This window comes from Urocitellus parryii, chromosome 5 (assembly GCF_045843805.1).
Source record: "Urocitellus parryii isolate mUroPar1 chromosome 5, mUroPar1.hap1, whole genome shotgun sequence".
NCBI classification, from domain to species: domain Eukaryota; kingdom Metazoa; phylum Chordata; class Mammalia; order Rodentia; family Sciuridae; genus Urocitellus; species Urocitellus parryii.
The window spans coordinates 68,786,137-68,796,219 of record NC_135535.1 but is presented as its reverse complement, the minus strand read 5'-3'; the positions used below and the strand labels follow the sequence as shown (position 1 = coordinate 68,796,219).

Sequence of the window (10,083 nt, the reverse complement as noted above, 5' to 3'; positions counted from 1 at the left end):
GGAGCAGAGTTCCCAGGTGGATCACTTGATTTCAAAATTTCAGGGCTGCTCCTGATCTATCAATCATTAACTATTGTGCTTTACTGAAAAGACTGTTATATAACAGGTTTTCCCTGACAACTAAACTGATTGATTTGGGGTGGTAAGTAGGGAATATTTCAAAACATATTAAATCTACTGAATTCAAGTAAAATTACTCTGTAACATTTCAAGGTCTTGTATCTCACAAGCCATCTATACAAATTCATTTCATAATTGGAGAAGAGTAGTGGACTTCTACTAAACCAGTGGAACTCAAGCTTTTGATCGTCTGCCATATGCCCAGTATTGTGGGAAAAACAAAGGACAAAGGAACTTCACTCATTTTGCAGAAAAAGTGCTCTTGGAACAGATGATGTGATTTGAGGGTGGGGGAGACTGTGGTCTCTGCGTATGTGGAGGTCGGCCTATCATAGCAATTCATATTTTTGTGTGTTTTGTTCCTCTAGAGATTGTTGAGAGCCACAGCTGAAGGGGCCCCAGCAAACTTCCAGCTGCCAGCAAACTTCCAGCTGATGAAAGTCGTGGAGAGCAGGACTCATGTTCACTTACAGTCTGTCACCCTCAGTTCTACCGTACCTCCACTCTCCATTGCTTCTTGGTACAGTGCTGGACATGAATAAATAGAGGAACAAAGAAGAAAGGGATGCATAGAGATTGAGAGCTATGGTACTTCCATTTCCTGCTACAGAACAGAAGCCAGAGATAAACCTTCCAGGATCAGTCTTCTTTTTTTTTTTTTCCTGAAAAGAGTGGCTGAGTGATCAATGATTTTTAACTTCTTGGAAGTCACAGTTCAGTGGCTTCTTTGTGGCCCAGCAGAGCCACAAAGCCTCCCTTTTTCTTCCTCATGCTTGTGGAATAACCAGGTCAACTTCCAGGATTAGATGGCTGATCAATTCCAACAAGTAGTTGATACAGCTTTTAAAAATAGCTATACCGGGCTTGTCAGCAAAGGTTAAATTTCAAGGAAGATGAGTAGTGCCAATGAGTCAGCAGCTCATGAAATTTAATCAGTTAAGCAGGTGATAATAAAGAAAGGTAATTGATTGGTGGTAGCCCAAAGTAGGATATGGTTATACTTCCATATAACATGTCACCCACCAGGAAAAGGGAGACAGACATGAACAAGCAGGATAATGTGGCAGTGGATGTTTAAATGAAATAATTTTTATGGATATTATGTTTTAAAATAATAGACTGACTTACAATTGTTGAAACATAAGTGGAAAAACTAATTTAATGACTTCTAGATAGAAGAGGAAACATGCTGATAGAGAAGTATAATTTGTCCTCCAAAATTCTATTACTAGAATTTTATTTTCTTAATAATAAATTCCCACAGCATTTGGCATAGTCTACATTGGGATTAGCATGTAAATTCAATTCTAAAGCTAGAGAAAGAATAGTTTATTTTCTGTTAGGGTTTCTGTCTGATCAGTAGATTTTAATCAAAATTCATGTATGATAAATGGTTATTTTTCACTTAATAGCCATTTGGTTTAAAGACCAGAACATTGTATCTTTAAGAAATAAAAAAGGAGTTGATTCTGTTGAACACCGCTGGCTATTTTTTTTTACATGAAGATGTTAACTGTGCCTACCTGCAGTTGGGTTGTCGCTGCTCACTGTGCACTTTTCTGTTAGTACTCAGCCAAAAATTGTGGGAGGGAGGAATGAAGATCAAACCCACAGTTGGGAGGGTGGCTAGCATGAAATGCTATGTTTATACCAATAACAGCCTTTAAGAAAATGTTTGCATATTTATGACAAAGCTCTTTGGATTCACTGATCAGCTTCCCTGTCAAGAGGTGATGTTTATGCTTTTTATTTTTTATTTTTTGTCACTTTTTAATACCCTTAGCATTAAATACTTTGCATGCACTTGTAATTATTGGTCATAGTACTTATTAATTAGGCCTAAAGGGAGACCCCCTTTCAGCTGGGCAAGAAGAAGTAGGAAGGGAGGGAAGCGACCTTAAGACCCTTAACCCCTCTACTGCAAGGCACCCCTTCTACCAACCAGGGCTCAACTAACAGGGCGCTTCAAGGTTCACAGAGCACAGCACCAACCTGAGATGTTTTACAGAGGAAGAAACAGACACCTAGATCTAAAGTCCCTCTCCCAGGGAAACACAGAGCCAGCCAGAGGTAGAGACCAAGTTGAAGCCCAAGTCTTCCCAGACTCTAAGCCCTTTCCACATACCACTTGGCATATCCAAAGCAGATAGCAGATAGCATACATTTCTGACAAACAGAAATAAGACAGTGTGTGATCATGGAATATAAATCAAGTATCTCTCTGAAAGCTTGCAACCATCTTCATTGAGGAAAACTTGTAAAATTGGAAAAAAAAAACCTTAAAATTGCCAGTCACAGAAAAAAAAAAGCCCTTTAGATATATAGATTCACATGGAAAAAAAGTTCATCCCAGAATAACTTTAGAAACTTTCAAAATGATGTACACAAACACACACATATTTTAAAAATATCCTCACAACTGGTTTTGGAATAAGAATTGCATAAAAATATGAATAAAATAAAGTTTGGAAAGATCAGAGTGAGTTTGGGAGGAAAGATGTTTTTAGATCCTTTGCAAATGAGATTAGAGAAATAATAACCATATGAGGAATGGGAAGGATACATTTGGCACCTCATCTTCTCACACCTGAGGACATCAGCAAATGAGAGCCAAAGGTTTTCTCTGTAGATCAGACTCTTGTTGGAATAGTCTTTACAATGATTGGGAAATTTGTTTTCTTTAGAGAGGAAGAAAGCAAACTAACGTCAGCTTTAAACCCAGAGGGGACACGCGCATGCGCGTGCACACACACACATACACACACACACACACACCCTCACATTCTTGCTTGTACTTGTAGATCCTTTGGGGAATAAATTTGGTAGGCAGAGCTATTAGGTCATTCTTTTTTTTAATTTTGTTGTTGTTGTTGATGGACCTTTATTTTATTTATTTATATGTAGTGCTGAGAATCGAATCCAGTACCTCACACATGCTAGGCAAGTGATGTACCACTGAGCCACAAGCCCAGCCCTACGTTCGTTATTCTTTATAAAAGTCACAACTTTACCAGCAAATATAATGATATTTCTTAAAGCCTTTCTCTCTAAAGATCCCTGTGATGGTGTTCAAAAGATAAAAATATGCTGAGCACAAAGTCGATGCTTGATACATATTCTGTGGCTAAATGATTGAGACACAAGATGGATTGCAGACAGGATAGAAAGGAAACAAACAATCCCGCAAGAGGTCAGGAGGTCCGGGCAGGGGAATGAAGAGGGCAGATGAAGAGAGCAGGGCCACTGTACAGGTTCAGTTGACTTCCTTATTGAATATTCAGCAGTTTCCCACAACCTAGAGTCACTAGTCTCCTTTACCCACCTCTCAGGCCTCACTCATTCTCTATGCAAAGCTTTGTTTCCTCCTAATCATCTGGGAAGAAAACAAACCTGAAACACTTAAGTTTTTCTTCAGTAACATTAGAGCAACTAACAGATAAAACGTATTTTATATTTTATATTTATTTTATAAAATAAATATATTTATTTTATATTTTATACTGTACAGATAGAATGTTTATTTCATATATTCAGGTTTGCATAGATTGATTCATATTTTTAAAAGACATTTGTCTCCAGGAAATAAGAGAGTAAGAAAGAAGAAGAAAAAAGAAGGAAGGGAGAGGAGGGGGAAGGTGAGAGAAGGAGAAAGGAAGAGGAAAAGGAGAAGAACTATCAGGATAACTTAACTGAATTCTACAGGTCATGTATTTGCCCAATACATTTTGTGAGTCTGAAATATTAGGGAGATGGATTCCTAAGAAGTTCAAGTTTTTTTGTTGACTGGTTCTTGAATGAGTCAAATTTGATCTTTCAGAAATAGAAGCTTCTCCTATAAACAGTGTGTCTGTTCTCTTTGAACTAAGGGACAAATTTGAAACAGAACCCTTGATTCCCTCTTTAGATTCACTCCTATATACAAAATCCATGAGTGTCTGCTAGGATTAGCTTTCAAAAATTTGCACTGACTTTATCAGTTGATGCTATTGACTATTTGGTGAAGAGGATAAATGGGGAAAAAAAGTTCACCTGAAATCTTAGTACAGATTCTAAGGAGTTCAGAGAAAAGTCAAGAAATTGGAACAAATGTTAATTAAATTCAATGATTGTAGATAAATCCCTGCTATGTTTATCGGTAAGGTATGTCGCCTCCATTCTCACGAACAGTTAGCTCAAGAACTCTAATTCTCACTCCCCATTATCTCTTATTCATGCCTTATTAGTGGCTCTAACCAGGTTCTAATAAGATGCCATCCTGGAGGTAAAAATTGCTAACAGGCAGAAGTATCTGGTTGAGAATCACATATGGAGTAAAGGATTGTAGTGTGAACAATGAAACCAAAGGAGAGTTCAAGTTACACGAGGATATTTTTAAATGATGCTTCACATGCAGCCATAACATTATGGCTCAACCGTGCAGCACCATTCCTTCCATTTATGTGACCTGAGATGCCAGTCATTCACTTCAAAGTTGAAAATGACCTTGCCAATAGTCTGCTTTTCCCATATGCTGGATAAACGAGCCTTGACTGTGGGGTGAAGATGGAGAAATAGAGATGGAGATAAACTCTCCACAGGTAGAAAGAAAACATTTGAAATATGCTGGAATGTGTACCTGCGTAGGTTATGTGGGGTCAAAGACTGCAAACAATTCCTCTTAAGGGCAGAAAGATCAGCCCGCATGACTCCCTAGTGCATTTGAGATCCATGTGCCTTCCAGGTTCTAGAAATAGAGTTTCAACAAGTTCTGCCAAATGCCTTGTCCTGGCAGGTTTTCCTCTTATTATTCCCCTTGACTGCCAAGGAGAAACTTCCCCATTGCCATGTGCAGGTCAGTGACTGGTTCTATCAACAAATCAATCAAATAGGCAGCATTTGACTTTTAGGAACGGGTCCCATAGTGAGGGTTTCTGTGGCGACTGCATCCAGCCAAACCTGTACAGGGCACGTGGAAAAGGATTCATACTGGGACACAGTGTTCTCAGCTTCTAGTCCTTGCTCCATGAAACTTGAATGAGTTATACTCGACAAGAAAGTGTAAAATGGGGGTATCCTGTGTGAGCATTTTGCATTCCTCAAGGCTGAAATTATTAAGTTCTGTATGTAGCAGACTTTTCCAGTGTTGTGAAGTCCTTAAGGCAGGATGGTGATGTGCAGCCTTTGTGCCACTGTTTGCCCACTTGTGTCCATGGTGGCAACTAATCATCCGTGCCGAAGTTACAGCTAAGCCCAGCCACAAAGCCCTCTTGGTTTAACATTCCAGTCATTCTACGGGCATTAGTATGTGAAATGAAACCTATTTGCCTAGATTAGGGAGCTCCAGTTCAGAGCTTCCCCAGAGGGTTACCCTAAGAAAGCTGCATTTAGGACAGGATCCCTTAACTGAAACCTAGCTTGCCCTGGGGAAGAAACCAAACCCTGGAGTGGTTTAAAAACTAACCCAGGCTTCCAGGAAATGTCCAAATAAGCAATGCTGAAGGTCCTGGTTTCATTTTAGTTTGTATCAATCATAAATATGGATTTATTTCTGGAAAAGAAAAATGTCAACCTAATCTTTGTTCTGTTCTCACTGTCTCATCTTAGACTGTTCAATAATGGAGTTCATAATGTTTGCTTTAGTGAGAAAAATGATTCTTTGTGACTAGTACTACCATTCAGTAATTAAATGAAAATTACTTTAAGTGTTTTCCTCTTCTCTGAAAGTAATTGAATTCACGCAAGCAGGAATGATAGGAGGAGAAATTATGATATGTATAAAGCATTTCTGTTGAGGTAACAACATTCATTCCACACGTTCTTATTAAGTGCCAGGCACTATTTTAGCTGAAGGTCAACAGAGAAGAACAGCTCACGAGTCCTGTTTTGGAAGGGATGAAGAGTGACACATGACAAGTAGGTGCAGCTGAAGACTGTGGAGTCTTCTCACAGTTGCATGGAATACACTTTCCCCTGTGCACGTTGTGACCTGGTTTGATGCTGTGTGGAACCCTTTTGACGATCTGTGGATCAAATTTGCTTTTTAACTCTGGGTTGGGCTTTTGGCATGCACTGTATTCTTCTTTGAGATTCAAATACTCAGACCATACGATGTCCTGGTTTTGTTAATGTTATGATTTGGATGTGAGCTGTCCCCCAAAAGCTCTCATGTGAGACAGTGCTGGAAGTTTCAGAGGAGAAATGATTGGGTTGTAAGAGTCTTAACTCAATCAGTGAATTTATCCACTGATAGAGATTAACTGAAGTGTAGGGTGTGGCTGGAAGAGGTGGGAATTGGGGCATGGCTTTGCATATATATTTGTATCTGGCAAGTGAATTCTTTGTTTTCTGATTCCCTCCACCACCCTCTCCCTCCCTGATGTTCAACCTTGCCTCCAGCCCAAAAGAATGGAGCTGGTCTACTATGGACTGAGACCTCTGAAACTGTGAGCCCTCAAATAAACTTTTCCTCCTCTGCAATTGTGCTGATCTGGTCTTTTTTCACACTAAAACAGTTAACAGTTGAAGCATACCAGGAACCCATGGGGAATAGATCCCAAGGCTGTCCCATTGGCCCTTCCTCTTCGAACAGCTTGGCTTCTCCTGACTGCAGCTAACGAAGCTATTCCGGGTAAGCTTTGGCAGTGAAATCTGGAAACCCTCAGGAGCCACTGAGGATCTTTTTACACTGCACTGGTACAGCCAAGGGAAGGATCCTGATTTAGTAGTTTCTATGCTGGGTAAGGGCACCAGGCCCCAGTCAAGCATCTAGGGTGGCAAAGCAGTTAGTGTATCTGTGAGGAAAGTGCTGGCAGGCACTCAAGTAGGAAGCCCAGTTACCTAGCAGGGACTCCACCAAGCAGCCTGGGCTGCTCACCGGCCAAGGGCAGCTGGCCCATTATTATTTTGAGGCTTTCACAATGATATTTTGAACTAGCTATTTTTGTCTTAAAACAATGCTCGAAATTAAGGAGCTTTTTGGTCATTTTGCAGCTTTGAGTAACTCCCATGGCCTGAATATTTTGATTTGGAGGTTTCTCTCTACACAGAATAATCTAGCCCTGCAGGGTGGATTCAATGACCTTTACTTCAAGTTGGAAGAGACTATTATTTGTGCTTCATACTTGTTAAATGTCACCTAATGTGGGAGTCACTTGATAGTCATGCTTTGTAGTATGTACTAGAAAAAGCTTTATAATTGGAGTTTGAGGACCTAGATCTAAGCCCTGAGTCCTGCCAACCATTAGCTGTGTGCCTTATGGAAAATGATTTAACCTCTCAATAGGAAGATGAGTCATACTGGTTATCCTCCCAAACAAGAAGTGGCTTCCACAGAAACATTTTTGCTATCTAGCTAATTATGAACAGATCATGGGCAACTACTCTAAATCCCAATTCCTCATTTTGGGAAGAGAAATTTTCCAAAGTGAAATGGCTTTTACAACAGTTTACATCCTTCAATTACTTAAGAGAACATTTTGTAATTTCTCCCTGGATAAATTGATAAGACCATGTGCTATGTGACACGATGTATCCACAGGCACAGGCACACTCTTGGAAGGTTTCTTTTGTCACTGTGTCAGGCATTAAAGTAGATGCTGAGGACAGAGGCATTGTCCCATAAGAAGGACTTTATAGTCTTGAGAGAAAGGAAGCATGCCAGGTTAGAACAAATCTGCCCAAGTGTAATAATGCTGTAACAGAATCAACCACAGGGACCCTGAGAAGAACCAGATAATATGTACCTCCTGTTGTATGCTCACAACTCCACCTCGAACGTGGTCTTGTCAAAGATTGAATTCGAATTTGATCAAGCCCCTGCCCATTTATAGAAAATACGGGGGACAGAAAAACACATGAATGATTTCCCAGGAATGCAACTGACAAAATTCACATGGTTAAAAATTCTACAAAACAAGTAACCTGTTCAATTACCTTCAATAACCATATTACCAAAATAAATGTAGAGTGTGGGTAGACTGGGAAAGATGAACAGGGCACCTAAGGGTTAAAGAGTCTTAAGAGACTTATTAACGTTTAAAATGTGTAGATCCTTGTTTGGGCTCAGATTCAAATAAACTGTCAAAATTTTTAAAAAATCAGGGATGAGACTATTAATATTAGCAAATTATTGTTGATACAAGCTGAGATGATGATGATGATGATATGGTTATGTTTACAAATGGGATCTTTGTCGTTCAGATATACACACTGAAACATTTATAGATGAAGACATATAAGTCTGGAATCTGCTTTAGAGTGCTCCTGGGAGTTGGGGAAAGTGTGTAAGATATAAAAGAAACAAATTGACTCTGAGTTGATCATTGTAGAAGTTGGATGTTGAACATGTGTGGGGGTGTATTATTGACACCATTTTTATATGTCTGAAATTTCTCAAATTAAAAATCTGAAAAGAGTATGTCCATCTATATGAAAGTTGGCTCAAGTATCCAGCAACTTCCTGAAAGCAAAGCCACCATGCATCAGCCCTGCTAGGATTTACATAAACTGCAAGAGGAACAGTGCCCCACATAGTCAAAGGACAGGTGCAATAGCAGGTGGTTGACCAGATCAATTTAAGGCCATCCTTTAGGGACGGAGTCAGGTTACATTGGGTTTAGGGTGAGTGTTGGTGAGAAGTGAAGACAATTAATGTAGGTGTCTTTTTCTTTCTTTCTTTCTTTCTTTCTTTCTTTCTTTCTTTCTTTCTTTTCCTTTTTGAAGAATCAGGGAGACAGAATTAGAGTTAGAAGGGAATTTGGATTTAAAACAGATTCCAGCTGCCCAAGTTAGAAACAGTTGAAGATGTTATAAAACCACACAAGAAGAAGTCCACAGACAGAAGCAGTCAAGCAAGAGAAGAAGTAAGGAATGAGTGACATCTACAAAGAGAAAGGGGAAGGGAGATGAAGGAGTTGGGGTTTAAAAATATTGAAAGGTACTTAAAATACCTGAGGTGGGTTTTACACCACAATAAAATACATTTTATGTTCTATGTGTCTATGTGGTTATACTAGAAACTGACTTGCAATGGTGTATGAAAAGATAATTTATCACAAAACTCCAGAGCTGCTCCATGGAAATCTGCTGGAGAAATGCACTGATTTTAGAACTGAGCCCAGGAACAGGACCCACATTGCTCTGTCTCATCTCAATCAGTCTTTACACAGTGTTTCGCTCTCTGGGACAGGCATGGAATATGGCACTCTGCAGCTCCCCAGAATATGGCTTATCGCTACACATGTCAAACTGAAAATGTTTCAAAGTGTTACAGATTCCCAGCAGAGGCAATCTAATTGTATTTCCAATCTAATCAACTATAACCAGTGAGCAAAATCAAAAAGTAGGAACAAGCAACTGGAGCCTCACAAATCTGGGTTGCAAGGGAAACAGTTGTGAGAGAGGCTGGGAACAAATTCCAGTAGATTTCCACTTTAGATTCAAATGTAAAAATAGACTATGATCCATAGCTATATAGTTGGAAAGGGAAGAGTATTTTAATAATTTTCCAGATGATTGTAGGTATCCTTCTTTGCTACTACAGCAAAACTCAAATGATATTTTCTTAAAGATTAGTTGTAATGTAGGTGAAGCTCTAATGTGAGCATTCTATACCCTTTGAAATTCACGGGTTTATCTTTTTTTAAGAGTTTTGTTGTTGTTGTTGTTTGTTTTAGATGTCAATGGATCTTTTATTTTATTTATTTATTTATATGTAGTGCTGAGAATCGAACCCAGGGCCTCACACATGCCAGCCCAGTGCTCTACCACTGAGAGCCACAACTCCAGCCCCACTGGTTGATCTTTAAAAAACAAACACAAAGGTAGAGCCTGGGTGCTAGGCAAGCTCAGTGGTAGAGTGCTTGCCTAGCATGTGCGAAGCCTTGGGTTTGATCCTCATCACTTCAAGAAAAAAAAATGAAAGTACTAAAATAATATACAAGTAAACACTTTAATAAACTTAGGGAAAGTCATTCTAACTAAGCA

At 39.3% G+C, this 10,083-nt stretch overlaps 1 long non-coding RNA gene across 1 annotated transcript; it reads left to right on the top strand.

Moving 5' to 3' along the window:
- Window positions 1-5,938: 5,938 nt before the first annotated feature.
- Window positions 5,939-8,847, top strand: LOC113191026 (uncharacterized). Its single transcript, XR_003301855.1, has 3 exons — window positions 5,939-6,012; window positions 6,612-6,727; window positions 8,821-8,847. It is a non-coding gene; the product is annotated as an uncharacterized LOC113191026 (long non-coding RNA).
- Window positions 8,848-10,083: the final 1,236 nt, after the last annotated feature.